The 25,290-nt window shown below is 39.3% G+C and overlaps 1 protein-coding gene across 1 annotated transcript in view; it reads right to left on the bottom strand.

Moving 5' to 3' along the window:
- Nucleotides 1-25,290, bottom strand: part of chrm2a (cholinergic receptor, muscarinic 2a) — a 118,806-nt gene that overhangs the window by 77,739 nt on the left and 15,777 nt on the right. Inside the window, exon 2 of the mRNA XM_064342949.1 lies at nt 1,695-1,850. The gene's annotated coding sequence lies outside the window, so the exon portion shown is untranslated. The remainder of the gene's footprint in view (nt 1-1,694; nt 1,851-25,290) is intronic.

Raw genomic sequence — 25,290 nt, 5'->3', positions numbered from 1 at the left:
AATCGTAAAATTAAGATGAGCACTACCTTAGGGGATTGTTGAAAATGTGAAACAAACGCAGTAATAAATTCGTGCGTTTGTGCCACACAGAGTCGCCATTGTACAGCAGTGTACGTTATGTGACACCTCGATTTCATTTTACGCTAGCATTCCTCAAACATCGCCCCATAAGGCTAGCTATTTCGGTTCAGACTGCAGCTGTCCTTTGCTATATAATTAAATTTATCTTTTCAAGGGAAGAGGATCGAATGGTGTTGGTATGTTATTGGTAAAAAATTGCAGCAATATTACACGTTCCATTGCGATATCCATGTTGGACGCCAATTTTATTCATATTTCTGAGACGGGGGTGTGATGGGGGTGGGTGACCAAACTTCCAAGAACTACACAAAGATATGACCTCAAATCATTCTTTTGTCCTTGGGAACAATGCAAAAAGGGTTCTGGTGTTGCACGAGTGTATGATGATTTCTATTTGAGTTTTTCAACGACTTTCACTTATTAAACTACGTACACGTCTTGAAATGTTAACACAAGTGTCGGGGAGCAATTTACTTTTTGACAAGCCGAATGGGGATACAATCCAATAAAAATATTATTCCTTAATGAGTCCGGTAAAATGTCCAAAAACACTGATCAATAATGTCTGGGGATGCGAATCGGTGTTTTTTTTTTCTCACTTGACAGCTGGAATTAACATTTGGTGGTAAATGCAGGCTATGCCGGTTAAATACGACAATCGTATCTCTCCACATGGTTGTCCGTTTAAGAACATTACTTCAGTTTAATGTGAATATAAAACACAAACAAAGGGAAAGTTAATTGTCTTTTGACGTGAAACATTCTTGGGGAGACGCAAGGAGCAACAGCAGGCTATATTTTATTTTTTAATTAATCAGGAAGGTGCGAACTCATAAAAGACCCTTTCAACGTATCAAAACTCAGGTTTCGTCCATTCGGACAGTTGTCTTGCACATAACAATTATCAATCTCAACAAAAGATATTGCGAACATCAAACGACGTAAAAGTTGCGCAAGGTAAAACACACGCGCTCGCGCTCACACACACTGTGCATGTACCCCTGGAAATGGTGAGCCCTTACTCTGTAATTTCTCTAAAATACATTGAATTGCCGTAAACTGAACACAGAACAATAGCAGGCATTAAGAACGCTCGTTACCATTAAGAGGCTAATACAATACAGTGGGCAGCAACACCAATTCCAGCAATCAAAAGAATTACGTTTCGAAGATTAAGCATATACTCAAGTTCCATAATTCCATAATTGCATACACAGATTCCATAAGCAAGGAGACGTCACATTCTTAAATGAGCTCGAATATTTCTTCCAAGTGGATTGTTGGGTATGTTTAAGAGACAGGTAATTTGTTCAGTAGTAGGATAAGAATGAAAATAGTACATTGGCTTGAATGTATTAGCTTGGTACTCACAGCTTTCAACCACACAACGTAAATGTGAATGACACATACATGACAGTAACATACTGGAATTATCCCCCTTTGTAAACATTGCGCTGGCTCGTTTAACTTTCTCTGTATTCGATTTGAATTGCAAAACCGGTGCAACAAACACTTACAAACAGTTGCCTACATCTCCTAAATCGTACCAGTGCGTACACTCATCGAACGTTGTGGAAAATATATCCACACTAAAATTTTTGTGTTTAAATTACCTTCTCTCAATCTTCTGCGGACAACCTCCCGTCACTCTTGTTCACCCAGTGGAAGCATACAGTTAGCTGGCCCGCTTCACCACAGAGTTGCTCGTCAGAGGGCATGTTTGTGGAGTAACGCTAAGCTGTGGCGGAGAACTCGTCGCTTTCTGCCTTCTTGGAAGCAGACACGAGAGAGAGAGGGAGGGAGAGAAAGAGAGATAGAGAGGGGGGGGGGAGTGAGGAGAGAGAAAGAGAGAGGGGGAGTGAGAAGATATATATATATATATATATATATATGACCATTCGTGGTGCCATATGAAATTGTAACTTTATTGTTATCTGGCAATGCACTGGGACAAACCGAGCGAAGTACAGACAAAGAGGCTGTACATATATCAAAGGCTCTCTGGAATATCTCTGAAAGGGTTTTATTGAAAGATGATTGTGTTTACGACAGATGAAAATCCACATGCCATCATTTTATTAAATAATTTATTTATTTGCTTATTTTCTTTTCAATGCCAAAACAAAACGTTTAGATGTAAAATTTCTACATACATATATATTAATAGGTCATCATCATTATCATCATCAAGGCTAGCAATAGTGGTAGCGTTTAGCGTTGCTGTAGTGCGACCTTTGTAGCACTTCAGTTCTGTCCTTGGAGTCTATCGTAATGAAGTGCTTGTTTGGTTTCAGCACCATGGAGAGCATACGTAGAACTGCTGCTGCGCGAGTTGAAGAATGAAGCACTATGAAGAGCTACTTCAGTTGATCATTTACAATACTCACCTGTGAAGCAAGGGATTAAAAGGATTTTAGCCTTTTGGACCTACGTGCTGTGACTGCACAGTGCTTTCTGTTACAAGATTTGTTTCGCTGCTGGTTACACAATGCCTCTTCACGTTATACGTTCACTACTGTCAAAGAATGAATTCAGATCCCCGTAGGCAGGCGAGTTAATGGCCCATGAGCGCAACCATAAGACCGTGTCTACAATATATTGATGTAACAATTTCACAAGCAAATAAAAAGGCATCAGAAATATTACACACATACACACACACACACACAGGGGGGAGAGAGAGAGAGAGAGAGCCCTGTCTAGGATAGGTGTGTGTGTTTGTTTGCATATGTATTTGTCTTTGAGTGAGAATGTTTGTGTACATAAAGTCTGTAGATCAGGCATTTTCCTAATGACATTATTTTCTTCATTTTAAATGCGCTATAATGCAAATTTGGATTCGGCACATCATTTTGCCATAGCCATAACAAAACGCACCAAAGATCAGATTGATATTCTGGGCACTATGCAGGGTTCTGTTCTCTGAGTAGCAACAACTTTTTTCTGCGAGCAAACGTGAAATATCCCGTCATAAAATATTTTGCCATCGGGAAAAGCAAAATGGGTAAAGAGAACTGTGACAACAGATGTCATTCAAGATGCTCATTTCACAAGATACAGACTTTCTCTCACACAGAAACCCTTGCAGACATTTATGAAAAGTGAGCCCCACATGGCAAAGGTATACTACTGTTGTTCTGCATGATTGCTCTCTGCTTGTCACTGTAGCTTTGCTTCAGTTTTATTAAATTTCACACTGTGGACCTACCGGTCCTAGCATTGCTCTACAGTTCTGTAATGTGATACACAGCATGATTGTCATTTATTAAGAGCCCTGTATCATTGCAAGTTAACTTAAAAATGTGAAACAAGTCCAGAAAACACATAACAAGCCAATAATGGGTAAAGATACATTATCAATGTATTAATATCATTTTCAGAAATCATGGAATTATTTGTGATTAGGCCTAGCTGGCCTGCCATTTAAATATCTGTTTCAGGCTTTTCATTTGAAGTCCTCAGAGCCATCTAAACTGAAGGCTATTTTCTCATTTGTTGTAACCTTGGTAACTGTAATATAATCAAGTGTCTAAATTCGGGGTTTTAAAATGACCTACTGTAACTTAGAAACCCACCTCTATCACTGGAAATCATGTTAGTAAGCACTATACATATACCTCTCAAAATGCTCTTACTACGCCGAAAACATTTTTAATGTGCTGCTTGTTACCTGAAGTAATTGTCTTGGTCACATTCCCAATCTATCCTGTCAGTCTGGCCATCCAATCAGCCACAAATATAATTGGTTCATTTAAAAATGAGTCCTTGCTTCACAACCAAAACAAATGTGTTGGTGACGGTCTTCTGCAGAATGGCTTATGCATGCCATGCGTAAAAGGCTACTGTATATAAAACACATCATCTTCATTATTTAGCAAAAGCATTATTATTCCTAGGTACAGCAACACCTGTATCCATTTAAACTGAAACAGCCTATTGCCTCACGATAAGATTGACTGAAGCAGTGAGAGAAAATCCCTTAACTTACAGACCCAGTGCTTGATGTGACATGATGTTCGTAGTGACAGACATTGCTTTCTGGTGTTCATTGTGCCAAGTAATCTATGTGATCATAAATGTCAATAAATTTGAAAGAGCTGTGTGAAGAATTATTGTAATGTTCAAGGGATGTTCTGCTGACATCTGCTGGAGAAGCACCTTGGTCTGAGGCCTAGATTGTCTGCACTCCCCCCTCCTTTCTCTTTTAAAAAAGAGAACTACTGTACTTTATATTGGAATCCCAATATGAAGTGCAGCGTAAAAACCAACATTAAACTATAACCATACTGTCTCATTGGATATTGTACCAGGGAAAACGTATACTATGCAAATCCCAGTGTGCTGAATATTTTGTGTCTCCTGGCATTTTTGTGCGTAATAATATTCAGCAAGATTATGTTTTGTGCACTGCCTTAAAAATATCTGACGAGGCATTGTATTTTAAAATCCACATATTACATTGTGTTGGAGACACAAGTGAGATCTAAGTGGACTGTGAGTGGGAGGAACTTAAAATCGAACTGTCCGTCACCGAACATAAAATAATTGTATACGAACCTCACAGACAAATGGGCTGCTTTCAAGTTTGAAAAGATGTGATTCATTTGCAAAGTAGTTTCCCAAACCTGCTTTTCGTTTTGCGGTATTAGGTATTATTACTTGAGCTTCTCCACAATCAAACGAAACCCAAGACGCATTTTCATTCTATGACATCAGCGCACAAAAGTACCCTGATTGCAGTCTGAAGAGTGATGATTACAGGAAGTACGGTGCGGCAGTGAAAAGAACACGAGAGCGTGGAAGGCCGCCGTGGGCGGGATCACCGACGCTTCTAAGCGCACCGGCTGATACCGCGCTAGATATTAAAGAGGGGATTCTGCCGACCTTCAGCTCTCATAATCATTTCCATACATCCACTTTTTTTAGATTGCGTAAGTGGAAAACTGAATGAGGAACAAGCGGAGCAAATAATGAATGGTTAACGGTTACACCTCATTATACCTCATTAAATATTCACATATCAAGCAGACACATTTTTCACATTTAGGGCAACAAGCTGCCTTGGAAATGCATTTAAACAACGTGGTCCTTACTGGAACAGTCTAGATAAAGCATGCGGATGTTGCATTGGCGGAATGTAAACATATAATAATAATAGTAACAACAACAACAATGATAAAAATAAAATAAAGAAATAATAATGATAATAATAATAATAATAATAATAATAATAATAATAATAATAATAATGGAAGATGCCAAATACTTATGAAATCCAAGGAAACATTTAATTTGTATAATGCGTCTGACTCTAAATTCCTGTCTTATTCAAATTCAAATTCAAATATGCTATATTAGCATGACAAAAAAAGCATTGGGAAACCACTTGCAAAAATTGCATTAGGTACAGCTATTACACATTACAACTTATAACTAAATTCTCTCTCCCTCACAAAAGCAGACATATCTCTCAAAGAAAAGCCATTTCAGATTTAAAAGCTTTCTTGCTGGAGTAGTCTATTGGCAAATTGGAAAAGGGTTTAGTAGGGTCCATAAAAAATAGAAGAAATTGTATCTCTGGCTGTCAATTAAAATAGTGTGTCATAATAGTGTTTTTGGCCTCTGAACAGGCTATGTCTGCATTAAATCAGATTGGTGCTGTGCAGAGTACCAACAGAGCAGTTGTTGAATTGGCTTCTGAAATTTCTGTTATTGTTGTGTAATACAGTATGTGAAACAAAAAATATGAAATATAATATATAGTTCTGTGGCATATCTATCAAGCTCAGTGGGCACTGACAGATTGTCAGATTATCACCAGTAAGATGTTCATGCACTGGATGATTTTTGGCAGGTGAACATAAGAAGTTCCAAAGGGGCCAGTTCTTAGATGCTAATTATTGAGGAGATATATCAGTAAACTCACAAAACATTATCGTGTATTTGTCCTGGCCAAACCACTGAATTTTCAAGGCAGCAAGAATCAGAGGTACCGCATATGCAACCATCTGCACAGTTTACTTCACATTTGTCACAAACAAACAAAGCTTAGTTTCGATGATATATGAGTGACCAACAGCAAATCAATGGCATTAAAAACCCCACATGCAGAAACTACTGAGCATATCTGCATTGAAATGGATGAATTAAACTGCCCTCAAAATCAAATAAATCCACCATAACTAGAAACTTGACAAGTCGCATTCCAGTGCAATCTAAAATAAAATTGTTGAGAGAGAGGGAGAGAGAGATGAACAGAATGAGAGACAGAGGCAGTGCAGTGGCTAAACTTTTGTTGTAAGAAATTCTGATAAAAGTGGCATTACTGTCACTGACATTACTATAAAGTGACACAAAATGCCAAAAAGAGGTACGCTGTCAGCACAAATGGGATGATTATTGTTCTGGTGGCATAGCTGCATATCCACAAGTTCCAGTATCTAATAGGCACTCCAATGTGTGATTTTCTGTTATGAATATGGAAATGGGGACATTTCCGACCACACAGGTCCGATGGTGATCAAGGAGCAAATTGACTCTCCTTTGGTACATGGAGCACTTTGACTGATCTCCTATTCACCATGTGCTGCAGCTCAACACTACTTTCCTGAGACAGAAGCACCAGTGGTGCAAAAGGCACTTGGCAGTTGAAATGCATTCTGTGTTGTTGCCAGGAGGGACATGTTGGATTAGTGTGATGTGGGATGATAATTCTCTACGCTGTCTATGTTGCAACTCCCCCACCCCAACACATAAATTGCTCTTGAAATCAGCAGTGTGCCAGAACAGTCAAATGGGAAGTGCCTTTGAGGACACTTGGTATCGAGACCAAGCTTTCACACATTGTAGCTTCACCCTGCTGTCTTACAGAAAATACATTTCTCATTCTAGTGGCAACATCCAATCAGGTAAAGCACACAGCTTCATAAGCTTTCCTATCTCCATGATATCTGAAAATGGTTTGCCGTTTCATAGCAAAACTATTTAAAAATACGTTTGTTCCACTCAAGTCACCTATATTAAGCAATTAGAACAGGAAGGGAGCTGCCTAATCCTTGCATTTACTTTCAAGTAGGAGTTTGCTTGTTATGATTTTGTTAAGACTTTCTGTCCTTAAATTTTTACTCCAGATGAGAAACTGGATAGAGAATTCTTGAATCAATGGGTCAAAGCTCATGGAAACGGTCATGTCCTCTTTCTGAAGTGAACCATGCAATTAAATCTGTGGTGAAAGTCTGGTTTGCCTTAATTAGTGCTGAGTGTCAAACTGGGGCAGCCCACAGTCAGCATCCATGAGTAAGATTGTCTAGGAAGAATGAGAACAACTAGTATGGCACAGATTTGTGTAAGTCAATATCAGGGGAATTATAGCTCGAGCAACTTTGGTCACGGATGAGCCACAGTTACCTATTCATTAGCATTTCAGCTGGGGCCCCTGAAATTAAGCTTTAATTTTATTTATCATGCACAGAGGAATAAACAGAGACAGTTTGTCCACTGGTGAAAAACTGAACAAGAAAATAAATATTGCCTCATACCTCACGTTGAAAGGAATGAGTCAACAGTGTTGTAATAAACCCTGGGATATATAGACCCAGGCTCTTCAGTCAGGTGTTTTATGCTCTTACACTGTATGGCAATACAGCCTGCCAAAGGGAGAAAAACCTGTTGTTCAATCAATGCCTCTGGATTCAGACGGCAACAGCCTGGAGCACAGCCAGTCACAGCATCCAGTGATCAATGCCAGCCAATAAGCTACTCTTCCACATGGCTACTGAACATAAAACATCCTGCTCTGTGGTTGCGCCCAGAAATTTTAAGCAATTTTGATTCAGGCCAAGGTAATCAACTGATCTGTGACATATTGCTATTTCATAAGTAATTAATATTTTAATTTCATTGTAGAGAGACAATTTTATTTGTTTTGGATTCTACATTTGATATAAATATTTTTACTTATTTAGTTTTATTTATTTATTTTAACCCAATAAAAGTACTTTTTAAACATGCATTTAATTTAATATTCAGAGATATTAAATTTGATATTTTAATAAATGACAGGAAAGTCATGTGAGACAGTGAGCAGAGCAGGGCATTACTCCAAAAGTTGTAGGCTCATTTTCCATTTGAAAAAACTCAAGAAATGTTATGCATGATTAAAGCAAAGCTCGTAAATCATATTTGGACATTCAAATTCCAGGAAATGTACTGCTGCTGTTACACTGAGCATGTTTCACAAAACCGGACACCTCAGTAAATACACTGAGGTTTAATAAATACAAATACAGCATTTGTCTGTGATGGAAAGAATATTCGGAAGAAATATTCTGCAATAAAACGCATTAGCGATTTTTTGTTCCCAATGATAGTTGATGTTCAGGTGTGCGCCCACATGGTCAAATGCTGTTTTGAGTGGTCAGGTCCCGAATGCCTTAACATCAGCTCCACAGGTGTGTCATTTGGTTTAGTGTTACAGTGAACGTTCATCACAGGACCATCATTATGGAGTGCCCTCACAGTGCATGTTATTGTGGCTCTGGTATTTTTAAAATGCAGTGCTGCCTCAGATCTAACATCCCTTTGCTGACATACCTGCTACCATCCAGTCGAGATCTATCACACTGATAAGCACACCTGGGGCAAGTTTTAATTCTTTTTGGCATATGAGCATATAATTCATTATATCTATGATTTCATCGCAGGCGCCAGAAATCCTTCTCTGTACATAGAATTATGTTAAACTGCAGCGCAAAATAAAATGTGTTTATTTATCTGAAAACAGATGTCGCATTATCAATTTTTGTCCCTTGTCTTTTCCATACAGTGATTCTCTGCAGACATCGCATAATTATATTTGCAGTTTATTTCATTTTCATTACACCGTGAGTGCACTAATATAGATAGGCTATTTCATATAATTTGTCGGCTGTCTCCTTTGATGAGAAGATTTTTGTGCGGGGCAGGTGGGTTCATTGCAGGCGGAGGAGACTCAAATTCAGGATTTCAATTTCGGTTTTTTATGTCTCTAAATTAGCTTATTAGCAATTCCTTAGATTGAGTGCCAGTTTGTGCCATCTTAATTGAGACTAATTAACCTAAGTGATTGCATTGCTGGGCTGGACAATGCAGTGAAAGACGCAGAAAGGGCTAAAACGCAAACCTGTCTCTAAGAACACCTCCACGAGGGGAATATTCTTCTGTTTTTCAATATTATTTCTGAGCACAACTAGGCCTACGCTATGATACACAGTGGTGTTTCAGAAGTGTATAGTTTTCATATCCAACAGGGAAGTATTTTTGCTTAAATGTGAAATTAAACTTAAAAGCTTAAAATCTGATATGGTGGTTTTTGTGGGTCTGTGTGAAATGAACACTGTTTCTTTATTCAAGTTGAGCTACGTTATGCCATGTTGTTATGACCTTTCAGCATGGAGGAGCTCCAGCACTATGGCAGACAACTAAAAATTAGACCATGATGCACTTCTTCATGTACTGTATGTAACACTGCCTGCTTGGAATTGTGATAAAAATGAACTCTAAAAAGCAACAGCAGTGTTTTCATAGCTCAGATTGAATCTGTACGGTCCCAGTCATAATTTATTATAGACACAACTGAGTTTAAAACGGTGCTTTTTCAGCTATGGGGCCAAGCCTGCGCTTATGATGGGTGCATTTACCAGCCGAGCCACAGAGCCAAACACACTGGTCTCTTAACACATAAGAACAGATGTGTGCTGTCGGTCATTGAATTTGTGGCCATGTAATTTTGAAGAAAAGACCCCCCCCCCCCCCGCCCAAAAAAAAAAAGGAAACTTCAAAAAGTGTGATGTTGCCTCCGGATGGATGTTTCACAAATGTATTTTAATTTATAGTGTCTACCAGGAAGCAAAAAAAATATATAAAAAATCAGAAGAAAGGGCTTCGTAATAAAGAGGATTCATGCTTGGCTGTTGCGCCCGCAGCGTGGAACGTAATCAAAGGAATTTAATGCTGATGTCTCCTCGGCTGGCTCCGATTCTGCCGGGCGAGACATTCTGTTATACAGGACACGGAACAGCGGGAAGTGCGGGGCTGTTGTTGGGCGCGATCGTTTCCACCCGGCTCGGTGACATTTGTCATCTCCTGAACTGAGCCTACAGAGACGCATCACTGGTGAACAATGGCGGGGTTTCCCTTTCTATTTTAAGAAGTCCCTCTGGGCTGACTGTCAAATTGGGTCATTCTTTTGCATCTGTGAGGCTCGTCGGACTCGGCAACTGCTGCTCTGTAAACATGCATATACTGTAAATCCCAATAGCATTTAGGCACTTGAAAACTTGGACACTTGCGACATTTGAATTGGTCAGACCATGATAAAATGCATTCATGCACTATAAGTTATTTTAAATGGCAGTGGCTAGGTAGGCTACTAATTAGTGGTTTCTTGTAAAAAGCCTTCTAAAATAAAAATAACATCTCAGTACCATATACAAATGTTATGGTTGAATAAGTATGAAAATCTTCCTAAAGCCTGAAGCCTGAAAAATTAGTGTGAAAAATGAACAATTCATGCTTGGAAAATAACCTAGCAAAGTTCCACTGCTGCATTTGTGTCCTTTATTTCTCCCTTTTAGCAGAAGGCTTGTTTGTATTAGCCACTGGTAAGCTTTACAGAAACATGCCCTGCAGAGCTACTGCAGCTACCTTCAGCTAAAATGTCCAAATCATGAGCAGGAAAATTGTCAAAAGGACAACTACAGACTTTTAACAATTTAACCTACCTTTTCGGCAGTGTTCTGAACTCTGTGGTCGGGGAGATCAGTTGACTCCGGTTTAACCCCAGTGTGAAGGCTGGATGTCATTATGGACTGCCGTTGCCACTGGGCATCCAGCGAGAACCTCAAAAGGGCAGCAGATTTTTAATAAAAGAAAGAAAATGTCACCAAACACTGCGTGCCTGTGAACGGTCTTAGATGCATAGACACACAAGCTGTCAAAAACAAAAGGGGAGCTATTTCTGAATGTCTTGCGAACAAGCCAAGCAAGGTTTAGTCACGGACAGGGCGGGTCATTGGGAAACGTGAAAGCTAAATACAGTACCTGTTTGAGTTCTTGAGATTAAAGATGAGATTGATAAGTCAACTGGCCATTTGACCAGACACTAAAAGTTTGGCAATTGAAGGGGGCTCGGGGATGTTCTTTCCTACAGTAGAACACCTTTCCAACAACCGTTATCCCTCCACCAAGTAAGTCAAGCCCCAGTTTCACCAGCTTCACGAGTTTGTTGCTAAATGGAATGACTGTTCAGACCCCATTAAAGGCATTTATTCGGAGTGAAAATAAGTTTGGGAACTTTATAGCCAAAATGGCTATTACATTTCCCATCTCTGCCTTTCAGTGTGGTTCGTGTAGCACGCCAAACCAAGTATCACAGAATTCCTTGTACTTCTGAGCTCAGTCCCCTACCTGTATTATAACTCACACAGAAGATTGACAGATGCAAAAATACATTGTGGCAATGCACTGACTGCACGTCATGACATACTGTGGAGCTTTCAAAAGGCAAATCTAAATACATCGAACAGATTCTATTAAGAAAAGTTTGCAGCAATGCCTAAACTGTCAGTCCTCCAACCTAGAGAGAGCTGATGTGGTCCATCATGATCTCATCTCTTGCATATACTAAGAGATAAGAGAAGGGTCACTAATAATCACCTGCAAAAGATATCAGAACCGCATGCTTCAGACCACTGTTTCCAGAGCACACTGAGTAGCTCTTAATTTAAAGTAATTTCATTAAGCTGTTAACTCAGTAATTATCTCTTTATGGGTCTGTGCCATTAGTCTTTTGTGAAATAAATATTCATACGAATGGGGTATCATTGACAGATACATACAACTCAACCTTAATCAGGTTCCTTCATCCCCTCGCCAAATGAGTTCCTTCAACTGGTATTACACTTATTTGATTAAATGGAGCTAGAATAGCTGAGGTTCAGGAGTAGGACCGCACCTCAAACACAACCCTTCCACTCATTCCCTTCAAGAACTCTTCCTGCCTGTTCTTTCGCTCTTGTTTATGTGCCCCACACTCCCACCCCTCTCCCTATGTCTCTTTTTTTTGCGTCTCTCTCTCCCTCTTTCTACTACAGGGTCCATTGGTTTTATCGCTTTCAATTGTGAACACCTGTCCAATAAACACACTGTTTGCATTCATTTGATGGTGTGCTCCTTCGCTCATGAAACAGAACTAGCTGACCATTCTTCCCCAGTATTAGCGCAGTCAGAATATAGCTATGTAACACATAACTCAAAAGGTTTTGCAACTGAACATTGTCATGATATGCACCATGCAGGCTTTGTAATGATTTGTTTGCTCTGGAGACAGGGAAATGCACTATTTTTTATGCTTTAAAACTAAACTGAAAGACTCTGTGGATTTAAAGCTTAAAGCATCCAATGCTCAGACAGTGCTATGTCAGTCGAATGTAAATGTTTTTCCTTGAATGACCAAATGTTGCCTTGAATTACTAAATGTTCATCATTCAAGTTCATAATGTTCATCGATTTAGTGTTCAATGCATTCGATGTTTGGCTATTTATGTAATATCCACGATAATAATAATACGAGGAATAAAAACATTCAAACCTTTGAAAATGTCCTCATTTTCTTTCAATAAAGAACAAATAAGCAGAGCAGTGTTCAATCAACAGCTCAAATAAGCATTCAGCTGAAAGGAAACCAAAAGCCTGAGCTCAGGACCAGGGACAGGAAATGATGCCTTAGAAATAAAACACCAATTGACTGACTTTAAATTAAGGTTTAAAAGAAGTGGAATTATATGAAATGGTCTTATATCCACAAATCCGATGCTCAAAGCAAAAGTACAATGTTTTGCTTTAAAAAAGTTATTATCTTATACACAGAGGGAAATGAAAGAGCAAGGGAGCTGTGGGTAGTGCTGAAGGAGAAAATACGAAAATATGCTTATGGCAGCTGACATCTGTTAATACTGTTTCAGAAGATGAAGGGTAGCGGGGAGAGCTAAGCATGTGAGGCAGGTGGAGCAGTGGTAGGGTGCTAATGGCGCAGGTCTCGTCATCAGTGTTTAAAGATGAACCCGAAATGAATCAGACTGATAAATCCATGTGCCAAAATGTCAAGCACTAATGCAAAAAAATGTATTAATATTTTTAAGAATGTGTTGCAGTACATTTCAGAACTGCTGAATTATTTTGAGGCTCTGGATATATTGCGTGTCTGTATCTTACTTTGTTTGTCATTGTCCTGATTTTAACAAGGGCTATTTCTTACCCTGTGATTGTAGATTGAAGTTTGTAGGTTTGGTTGTAGGTTTCGTTCCTAGGTGGGGAGAAGCTCCTGTCTACACAAGCAAGAGACAAGAGCTTGTCCAAACTAGCAATCTGAAAAATTGTTGTGTATTATTCAGCTTATATAAATATAAATGATCATATAAAATTTAAGTCAAGTCATCCACCCTAGACATCTACCAATGAACGTAATAATGTAGTGTTAGCATTGTACATGACCAGTCAATCATTGCCCAGAAGGACAAGGATAGGCAATGCTTAAAACCAGTGCTTCCGGAAGAATACGTGGTTTTATTTTATATGGCACTAAAATGGTCAGTATTACTGAGAGGTACAGTAACAACTGCACACTCTTAATAAAGGTGAGGTCTGGTCCTTGGGCTCAGCCTGAAAGGAAGGTTTCTTTACAGTCCGGTAAAAGTGGTTCATCCGTATTTCTCTGCAGATTAAAAAGGCAGCACTGAAATATGTCTTGAAGGCAATTTGGGCTCTTCTCATTTTGGTTACTTGTATTTTTCTCCCCTGGGAGAATATCCTGTCTCAAGCCATTATCTCAAATATATAAAGCATCGGTCGTGGTAGTAAAAGTTTATGAATGGAATGACAAGCAGTGTGGGTGCAGCCAGTGGATACATTAAGTTTGCCCTTCGTTTGCTGCTCTGAAAACTTTTGAAACAGTTCTGTATGCTGATTTTACAGCCACCGGTGGAGAGATGCCAAAAAGATAACTCAAGAAAATAAATAATTTAAGTGACGCGAGAAATCCGGGAGGAGGTTTTGTTATGATGCATTTACTACAACAAGACAATGTGATTAACAAAGGCAACAAATCTTTTTTTTTTTACATTTTGTTTTAGTTTTCATTAAGCACCAAAAGAATCTGTACATGACTGTAAAAGAGAATGTAAACATTATTCTGTCCAAAATGCATTTCAAAATGTCCTGAGGGTATCTTCATGTGCAGAAATGGCAGTATTTTCACTGTTTTGCACATTTGCTTTCCACATTTGATGTGTTCCTCTTATGTATTAATCCATGTTAATCCTGCAACTTTCATAACTTTATTGATGGTTACAAACTTGGCCAATGATGCCATCTCCATCGGCCAATGATGCCATCTTAGACATTCATTAAGTTAAACTACAAACCTGAAGAGAAAGAATTCTTTTCATTTACTTCTTCCCCAATACATACTAAAATGGCAGTCAGTACGGAAACTTAGCAGAACAGAAAAAATAAAACAGAATTTATTGTGTGTGTGATCAAATTGTACATATCTGAACTACTCCGTTTATGCACTGGGTTTGAGAACATTATATATGCTAAATGTTCCTTTAGCTTTATTCCTTCATTTGAATTTGTTTGACTTCATTTTATTTCTTCTTCTGACAGTTTAAGACTTTGAGATTCTGCCAGACTGAAAAGTGCTATTTTTATAATGCTGTTTTTCCTGGTATGTCATGCTAAATTATGAGGATTGTACTCCCACAAATGTTACAACATCCCATTGAATACATTTCACAGGGGAACAGTAAAAAAATTTTCCTCTGTCAAAATTTCAAGTTTCCCTTCCCTAGATTTCCCCCAGGTTAGCTGGAAACTGATCTACTCTTGCTTGTAAAGGTCTGTAATCACAGCTCTCTCCAAATAAATCTTTCTGCAAGTATTTATTTACTGCATTACATTGGAAACAAACTTTATATATCTCCATAAAATCAACTCAGTGCCAGCCATGGAAGCTGTTCCATTGTTGCACTGTGTAAATTAGCGGAAGAACATAAACACATGTTTATTCGGGTGCTAATTAATTATTTGGTAGCTACTACAAATGTGCTTAGAGCCTGACAGGAAAAATACAGTGACAGGCTGATAATGCTACTCATAAAAATGCAAATTTCAATCATTAGAAAATCTCTACTCTGATGTCTCAACTTGGGTACAAATAGCCTCACAAAATAGGACTGAATATATCTTGGCACCAAAGCATGTCAGTGTTTGGATATTCATTTATGCTGTTAAATGTTTAAAACATTTCAAAGGTATGGACGCTGTGAATAAATATTCTGATCTGACGTAGCATTAGGCATCATGACCCCAAATGAGAGATGGTTTGAACATGACACAAAGTTGGAGGAAGAGAGGAGGAAAGAGCAGATCTTAAAATGGACACCATCAAGGGTTATGTGCCTCAGATAAAGGGAAGAAACCAAGGGGGGCGGGGGGGGCGGGGGGGGGGGGGCAGTGGGGGTAGGAAGAGATCAGAGATCTTCTGCCAGCCTGGGCTCCTTTGGTCTCTAACTAAATAAAGAATGGCAATCGATTGCAGCAAGCAGAGCAAGACAGGCGTAAGGAAATTGAAAATTATTCCTGATGTGTGTAGGAGTCATTCACAGACAGGGAGACACATTCATCAGCAAGTGGGCTTGCTCTGATCCAGCGGCCGGAAATCAAATATCTCTGTGTGAAGCGCTGTGACCTGCCATTCCGTGAATAAAAAAATGCTGGTAAAAATGGGCTGTAGGGACCACGGCCCCTGAGCATAGCCCCGAATAAATATGGAAGCCTTCACACAAAAACTGACGAGAGAAAAAATATACACATTAAAAAATGACATGTTGAGGCATCCGCTATCTATTTCAGTCTTAACACACCTCCCTGGAAAATCTGTGCTGACCAACAGATGCACATTTTCATATGAAGAACCAGTTGTTTTGGTGTCAGCGCCTCTAGGGTCAAATTTCATTTTGACTATAGGAACTTGGTGAAGCCAAATGGTTATCCAGAAGCACTTTGAGCACCTTGATTTCCCTTCATAATCATTGTGAAATTAATGAAACAACTTTTTGTCTCTTCTGTGCTAGCATGTAAAAGAATCATATTGAATGTTTAAACACATTTCCATGGCAAATTCATCTGTTAATAACTCATATGTCAACTACCTGCACATCCCTATGAAAGACCCATAATTTTTAAGATAGGTGTCTGTGTGCCACTGTCAATGCATGATATTTTCTATCAGTCCAAAGGATGACGTGAAAACATCAGACTTCAACAGCGAGAGACCTCGTAGCCAAAAGGACTAGGTTTTGATTTCTGCGATCAGCTTAAAATAAAATATGTTCAGGATTGTAGAGTCCAGTTCAAGTGTAATTGTCAAGTACGGGTCTTTAAATCACAGCTAGTGGTGAGAGCAGTACTGTAAGTAGTCACCAGTGGGAGGAAGAGTAATGGCAATGTCTTTTATTTTCTGCTAATGACATCATAAATCTGACCGGTAACATTAAACTTTAAAAGATATCTAATGGGAAATTGTCCAGTGCAATTAAATGAAAATCGGCCATTCGGTGACTTCTCCTGCTTTTCTAATATATATGAATTGCCTTTTTTGGCGTAAAGCAGACATAACTGTACAAAACCCCAGAGGAGAGGTCCATGCAAAACGTTATAAGTTATTTGTAGGCTTAAAGTTATTTGTCCAGGACTACAATATTGAATAAACAGCATTGTATCTAAGTCTAGTAGTTTGCGTTCATGTTTATTGTAGGGGATTAACTCGTACAGCTGGAGTCTAGCTTGCATAGACCTTTATGCTTAAGGTTGATGTCAAATAAATGGATTTTACATTTATTGTTGACATTGGGCTTCTGTGAATACTTTTGCAAGCATGGCTCATGTTAATGGCTAATGTAAGGTTGAGCAGTACAGTCGGAGTCTCCACCCCTTTGTCTCTCTCTAGCTTTCTTGGGCACAGAGCATCTATTAAAAATAAAGACGATCACGCCCTCCCTTAGTATCCGTACTCTTGAACTACGTTGAACTTTACTCAGTCGAGCTTCACGTCCTGAGCTGCACTTCGTTATTTAGCATCAATATTACATTATTTACCAGCTTAGCAGATGCCCTTGCCCTGGGTTCACCTCACATTTCACACTGTACGTGTTAACACAACGGGATATTATACAAGAGGCAATCTGGCTAAGCACCTGGCTCATGGGCACCACAGCAACGTCTCGACTGGGATTCAAGCCTAATGCTCTCCGATTAAAGGTCTGGTTCCTCGCTGAATCTCCCTCTAGGGCCCGGCACCTGAGTTTCCATTTGTTCAGGATTAAAACTTCCCTCCTGTAGATATTTGCGGAGCACCACTTGAATTTAAATGGAAATCTCATTAGACTCACGTTGAATGACAAAATGATTGGTTTGGGCTCTCTTTATTTGGATTTAAAATCGTGTTATGACATCACACGAAAGACAAGATTACAGCATAAACACTAAATTGCTATTTTGAGATGTTCGATGGTTCAGTACATCTCCTTACTCATATCTGCTTATTTATTCATGACATACAGTAAATATCTCACTTATGTACGCCCTTACATTCTATTAAAATAAAATACTACTTTTATGCTGCATAATTTTGCTTTCTTTTAAAGTTTAATCATTATGCGTTCAGATAAAGCGAAAGAAAAAGAGAACAAGTGAACTAGATCGATGATGCAGGTATAGTGAATGAATGTGCTTTTCGACTGATTTGGATGTAATTTGCAGACTGTCAGATGTTCAGATCATAAATGTGCATGGTAATTCACCCGCTCTAACTGTCAGCGCCCGATAAACTCCTTCATTATCTCCTTCCCCATGCAGGTTCTGAGATATGCTGCATTTCATATTTCATGTTCAGAATAAACCTACCATAATTTCTGTAATGTTTCATGTTATTATTCTGTATGCTTTTTAAAACGTCTACTGCTGCTAATAGACACGCTTATTGAATGAACATGTCTGCATACAAATTTGGACAAATTAAAGCACACGTACACATGTACGGTATACACACACACACACATGCACGCACGCACACGCACACACACACAACCACATGGACAAAGAACAAGACCAGGTCAAAACCTAGTATATGGCTGGACCTAACACACTTCATCCAGCCGACCAATGGTGTAACTTCATAACTCGGCCGACCAGTGGTGTAACTTCATCACTCACTCAGTCACAGACATTTGCGTTTGTAGGGCTGGCCCCGCTGTTGCTGTCCAGCCAAAAATATTGTGAAACCCCTTCAGTTGCATTAAATCAAATAAACATCTCATAAACACCCACAACAGCTACCTTCAAGGTTAATGCAGACCCTCCCTCTGTGGGTTATAATAAGGCCACAGAGCCCGTGCAGGGCCCTGCAGGTGATAAGAGAGAGAAAGCAAAGTCCTGGGGCTGAATCAATGGGCCGTAAAGCTGGGCTGGCACAGATGGGAGTGAGGTATGGTAGGGTGGTCATGGTGGGCTGAGGAAGTGGGGATGGGGTGGGATGGAGCAGAGTGTGCTGAGGTGGGACAAGGCAGATAAGAGTGAGGGTCAGGGATGGGCTGGACGGGGTGGTAATTAATGTGTCGAGTGGTGGTGGGGGAGGTGGAGGTGACAGTAAAACACTCAGAGTGAGAGGAAGCACAGTTGTTCACAGCTGGCCTGCTCTCCCTTCCCTGCAGAGCCTGAGAAGAGCGCTTCCACAGCTGAGCCCTGCCCAGGTCAGCTGCAGCCCTGGGCACATTCAGGCAGGCACCACCAGCAAAGGCCTTCTGGGAGCACTTGCGCCAGAGACACCAGAATAACCTCGCTCTGCTCTGACAAGAATTACTCCTCTCGGAAAACATGTCAAACAGGCCTTTTTTTTTTACCATCCTCCATGTTCTAGTCCCTTTTTGACCACCAGCTGCCATGCGACGAGCATTCTTTGGCTGCGTGCTACACTCCGTCAAGCCGAGAACCGCTTTCCACCATTTTTTTTTTCTTCTCACCGACTCAGAATCACAAATTGTGCCTCTGGAGCGAACGCTGGTTTGCCGGCACAACGCAAGGATTACAGCAGCTAAGCTAAAGCATGTGCACTGATCCGATGCATTGGCCCACACGCCAGTGGCTCGCTCACTCACTGCAGGTGACACGGCGCTACTGAAGAGCTATCTCAGAGCGTAGGAGAGGCATGCTGTATCTCTTACTGATGGGAGCCGGTAGTCTGTGGGTGCCTGCCGTGTTATTTGGGACGAACTACGGCAACAGTAAACAAAGGTACTCTGACTGATTTAAATCCACCATGTCTCTGATGATGGCCTCCCACCAATGCAGACTTCAAGTCATATTTGGCTAATGACATGTGTCATTAGAAAGGCGTGACAGGTGTTATATAAATGCAATATGTTATTACTCATCATCATTAGCAGGACACGATATTGAACGTGTTACATATTTCAAAAAGAACATCAAGTTCTACAGTGTTCCAGCATACAGTATATATTATCAGTTAGGTTTCTATATTTTAACAACTGATTTTTTTGTAGGGCAGCGTTATGCATAACGTTGACAAAGCTGACGTAGCTAGTAGCAATACATCTACGTGCTAATAGAGACACAGAGTGCACTCAAGGAAAAGCAAAGCATGAAAGTGAATACACAGTACACTGCTTACAGAGGCAAAAGAACAGCTGCTAAATGAAAATGCGTAATTCTTTTAATACCACCGAAACGTAAACAGCATGTATGTTACAAATAGCTGCACATGTTTACATATTAGTGCAACTTTGTAAGAAAACATTATTTTGCTAATATCAGAATTGTGAGTTGACTAACTTCTGACTTCAACGTCTTTATGACCTGGTAATGAAGATTCCTGAGATAACGAAAACAGTATTTATTAACATTACATTTATAAATGTGCTTGTATGTTTATTTAAAACTGTGGTGATCCTCTTTTCCTGTCATATACATATTTTAAGCAGAACGATATCAGTCAGTCAAAATAAAGCATTCATCAAAATCATGATATAAGCACATGTAGCCTACTGCATATCATATCAATGTGAATTGAACAGACACAGTGTTCTTTTGCTGTTCTGGGAGATTTTCTTATGCAAGTATCTGGTTTATGGACAAAATAATAGAAAGAACATTTAACTTCTACGTAAATCTAAAGTTAATTTTTGTGTTCACTGAACTTGCCAGACAGTGCTTGTGCAGAGAAAAATTAACAGTTAATTGCGAGTCAAAGTTAAAGACAAATGTTGAATGAATTCAGGCCCTTGCATCTTTAAAAACGATGTTTACTTTTTTAATCAAGTTCTCTGGGATGTTGCTGGCAAAAAAACACCACATAAAGAGTGAACCCAAGGAGTTTGCATCTGAAAATAATCAATGCCGCCAAGAGTGAATAATACGCTGGGATAGATCATTGATTGTCTGCTACATAAACAAAAACTACAGTAGTCTCAAACTTTTTGGTAACTTGTTACAGTGTATATGTGCTGTTTAAGTATTTATCAAGGATGTGTAATACCTTCATTTCCATGACAGGACATCTTCATAATCATCAATTTTTCATAAGAAATGTCACATTTGAGAATGCATTTCAAATAATGTGTTATCCTTTATAAAGAATTAGATTGGCTGATGTATGATTTATAAAGCTGATTTCATGCTAATGATGCTATTATACATTATGAGGTGTATAATGCTTTTTAAGAAATAAAGACAGGGGCATTTCACTACAATTCCACAGTTGTCTCAAGCAAGTAGTAATTATAATTATATAAAGTAGGCCTACATTTGGTAAGAGGTTGTAATTGCTTCAACTAAGTCACACAAGACCCCATGTGTGGCATCAAAATAGAAATTCCACTCTAATTAATTTGAACACCTGAGGTGCCAGTTTCTGATTTTTTTAAAATATTGTGAACAAACATATTTGCTGAGTATTGTCAGTCACAATCAATATGAACCTACCAAGTCTCCACTTTGATCTCCACAGTCAAACACCGATGTGTTTAAATCTGTGATTTTCTGAATTGATAAGACAAAATAGCTTTACATTACATTACATTACAGGCATTTAGCAGACGCTCTTATCCAGAGCGACGTACAACAAGTGCATCAGTTCAAGGTCCAGAGGTGCAAAAGAAACACACTAGAGTGAAGTAAAGATTGTAGTGCCAGAAGTGACCACATAGATCAGGACTCCAACCCTGTAGGGTAACCTGTTCAGCAAACAAACAAACAATCCTGCCAAGTACAAACTAGCACTGAAATCACATTTGCCTAATCAGAATCAGACAAAAACAATCCTGCCAAATAAAAACTAACGTGATCGCATTAGCCTAACTAGGTACATTGGGGACTGGTGCAGCCTGAAGAGATGAGTCTTTAGTCTGCGTTTGAAGGTAGTCAGATTCTCTGCTGTTCTGACCGCCACGGGGTCCATCCATAAAGCTCATACATAAAGTAGGTGGTAAAAAAACAAAACATTTTGGAACACCTAAAGCCACACTCTCCAATTGCAGAGGCTGAAATGGACATTTTGTTCATATGTAGAGCGAGACCTGTGATCCAGGACAGAGTTTTTCAGAGCACATTATGCATGATATACAGTTCACATGTGTAGTAAAATAGGAAAGGACACATCAGTAATAACCATCAGCACATAAACTCTCCGACATTGCGGCTGTAAAAGGTCCAATTGCAGAAGGTCTTTTGTAAATGCACAGGCATGACAGAGATTAGACCACAGCTGATATCCTTTAGTGAATGGTAGAGGGTAGCGATACGTTCAGGGGAAGCGAAAAGCCAGAGCAAGGGCATTGCAGAATGTCTAAAAGACCAGTATCGCTATCACTACTTCAATCATTTTTGAATGCATTTCTGTAAGTGTGTACTGTACTGTATGTACCACAGGCCCATTGCAGATGATAAGGGCAGCATATAGCTTAGTGACTGGCCACAGACCTCTATGCGATATTGTTTGATTGCAGATTTAAATCCCAGATAGGACACAGCCACTTTAACCATGAGCTAGGGCGGCTGACAAATTAATTATTAATAAAAAAATATATAGTAGGGGCTGTAATTTAAAGAAGAAACTGTAGAGCTTTGGGTCAGATAATTCTATTAGGAAACCTGCACTGGATACCCGGAAGCAGGGGGTTCACAGCAACCCATTTGGCTCGAAGGCAAACTCTCTGTAGTTTCCAAGGTCTCCTGACCACATCCTGCTACGAGCTTATGACCAAAACCTGACCCATCGCAACATGCAACCAGCCAAAGCCAAACAGCTTAACCCCGCAACACATCGGCTCCATTTTGAGTCAGATCAGACAACAGGAATAATTTGCTGGAGATATTAATCAGCGGATTGCCCCTTTCTACTGAAGTGAATTATCTGCCGTAATTGCTGGTATCTGCAGAACAAAGAAACTCCAGATGGCAGCCTACTGTCCACAAGATAAATCAGAGCGATAACAGTCCTTTTCTAGCTGCCTCGCTGTGAATTATTATTATTATTATATTCCTGTATCTGATGGAGGAAGGTATTTAAGCCATTTAATCCTGCATCGCTCATGCAGTATGTTGGCTGTCCTCGAAAGACTTGAACTACTATGGACCAGCACAAAAAAAAAAAAAAACTTCAAAAGTGTGAACTATTGCAGTCACTTAGGTAATTGTACAACCTTGGTGAAAGGAAATGCATAAGCCGATTTACGGAGTGCTGTACCCATTTGTTCCTGTGAAAATGTTTTCTTTCAGGCAATTTTCCTATGTCTCTTGCTCTTTTAGCAATGAGCAAACAAATAAATAAATAACACACATCAGAATTCACCTGGCTGTCAGTTTCAAATGCTGTGGTAATCACATCAATCATTCGGTGACACTAACCAATTACCTCATAATTTAAAACTGGTGGTGGGAGGGAGGGAGGCCATGCACTGTATAAAGAATCATTGGGTCAGGCAAAACTTTTAGAAAGAAGACATAAAGAACCAAGGAAGAAAGAATAAGTGGAAACACACTAGCCAGATACAATCCTGAAAATCCTGTTTAAGGGAATATAATTTTGCCAGTTGTATTTATTAGCTTTGATAATTGTACGTGTTTGTGATTGATTCACCTACAAGTGTCTGTGTATTTTAAGCCTGTGACTATTGCATTACACCTATATAAAATGCTTTTCCAGTACATACCATAAACTATACATAGACTGGGCTGTTTCAGGTAGGTGGGAATATTGACCAAAAAAAGATATTGTGTTCTGGTTCAGGTTATTAACAGACTACAGTTCCTGACAGTATTTACCTCAACCCTCATGTTCTTTGAAGCATAAAAGTAAAGCGGCATCGTGCTAAAAATGTTACTCTGGAAGTGCCTGAAATGCAAGCGGTTTGTACAAGAATTTGTACAAAACGTTTTTTTGAGAGAACCCCAAAAGCGTGCAATCAAGAACACTTACACTAAGCTATAATGAGCCCTCTACACACCTGTGCTAAGCAGATATCACACGTGGCATACATTAAAGAAAAGCATCCAGCGTACTGAAGAGAGAGTGTTACAGTGACACTTTAAAAGACTTTTATGCTAAAAGATGTATCTTACGGTGGACAGTCTAATTCATGGCCTTGGTGCAGTCTCCTTCCCACATCAAATCTCTGTCCTGGCCCTCTAGGCGTACTGGGATTAGAGATGGGTATTGTTTGGATGTTAATGAAAAGAAACGTTTCAAAAGCTACCTTTATTCTTAGCAGGATTAGGCTGCTATGTAACGTGTCAATAGTGACACGATAAGGTGTCTTTCTAATCATTTTGGTTAAAAAAATCCTAAGGGCAAAATAAGGGATATTAATGGAGTTTCCCTATCAGGATCTCACTGGGGACGAACGGGCAGAGGGACGCAACTTCTCTGGGAACTTGTATCTTGTCATATTAAAGTTGAATGTACACTGTTTTCAGCATTGTTGTACAACACTGAGTGTGAGACACACTGTGGGACTGGGGACATTGAAAATGGTAAAAAAAAAATAGGTTTACACCATGCTGCAGTAAATGCTTTGATATACCGGAAGAACTTCCTCCCTTGCACAAAATTAATTTACAACAGTAATTTAATTTGGCTATATCTATATTGCTGCTCTCTCAGGTGAAGCTTAGCTGCACTTTAGGCCATTTACTTTGGTCAGCTATGTTGTAAACAACATCATGCTATGATAATGCACAACATAACCAGGGATGTCGACATTTGAGTAGCAAGTCAAAACAGTTGACTTGAACTTTTAATGTGTGTGATGGCCTTTTTTCCCTCTGAAAATTCAATTTCCAGTATCTAGTGATCTGTAAATTGAGCTGCAGTCTACAAAAGAGGCTATAATCCATAGTACATATGATTGATTGAAGTCTTTATCGATTATTTCATGTACTGATTACTTGACAGGCAAAACGACATTGCAGTCCTGTACGCTCACAGCACAGGCACCTGGTCGCTGAAGCCTAATGTCGACTTGTGGGCAATAAAGGCTTAAAACAGCCAACGGTAATGTGCCATACCTGCATTCTAACCAAGCTGAATCAAACGCAATCATCACAAAAGCCCGTAAACGCTTGTTATCAGTTACCTTAATTAATTACAGAATTGGATGGAACAAAAAAACCAGCACATACAGAGCTCCCCAAGGCTCAGATTGGGAAGCGCTGGATAAGAAGCCCATGCCTTTGATAGTCAAGCCTCGCACATTTGCATTCTACGCCGAGCTTTATCCACAGAGGGAGATTTTCTATTTATTTTTTATTTTTTTGGTATTTTATTTATTTATATATATTTTTGTCTAAGTGTGAGAGAAGATAAAAAAATATATGTGGAATAAGAACGTGTTCACAGTGAAATATATAAATAAATAGAAAGCCTTATAAATGGCCCAGGAGAGAGAGGGCATAGGGCCTGGGGCGAAGGAGGAGAAAATCAGTGGGAGCCTCATAAATCATATTGATGGATTTTCATATTCCTTTTTATTTCTTTATATACAGCATTTAATTTCCTCCTTTTTTCTTTAAAGATTTTCTTGGAGATTGCATGCGAGT

Source organism: Anguilla rostrata, chromosome 7, assembly GCF_018555375.3.
Source record: "Anguilla rostrata isolate EN2019 chromosome 7, ASM1855537v3, whole genome shotgun sequence".
Lineage (NCBI taxonomy): Eukaryota > Metazoa > Chordata > Actinopteri > Anguilliformes > Anguillidae > Anguilla > Anguilla rostrata.
The sequence above is the reverse complement of the archived record's forward strand: the minus strand, read 5'-3'. Positions and strand labels throughout refer to the sequence as shown.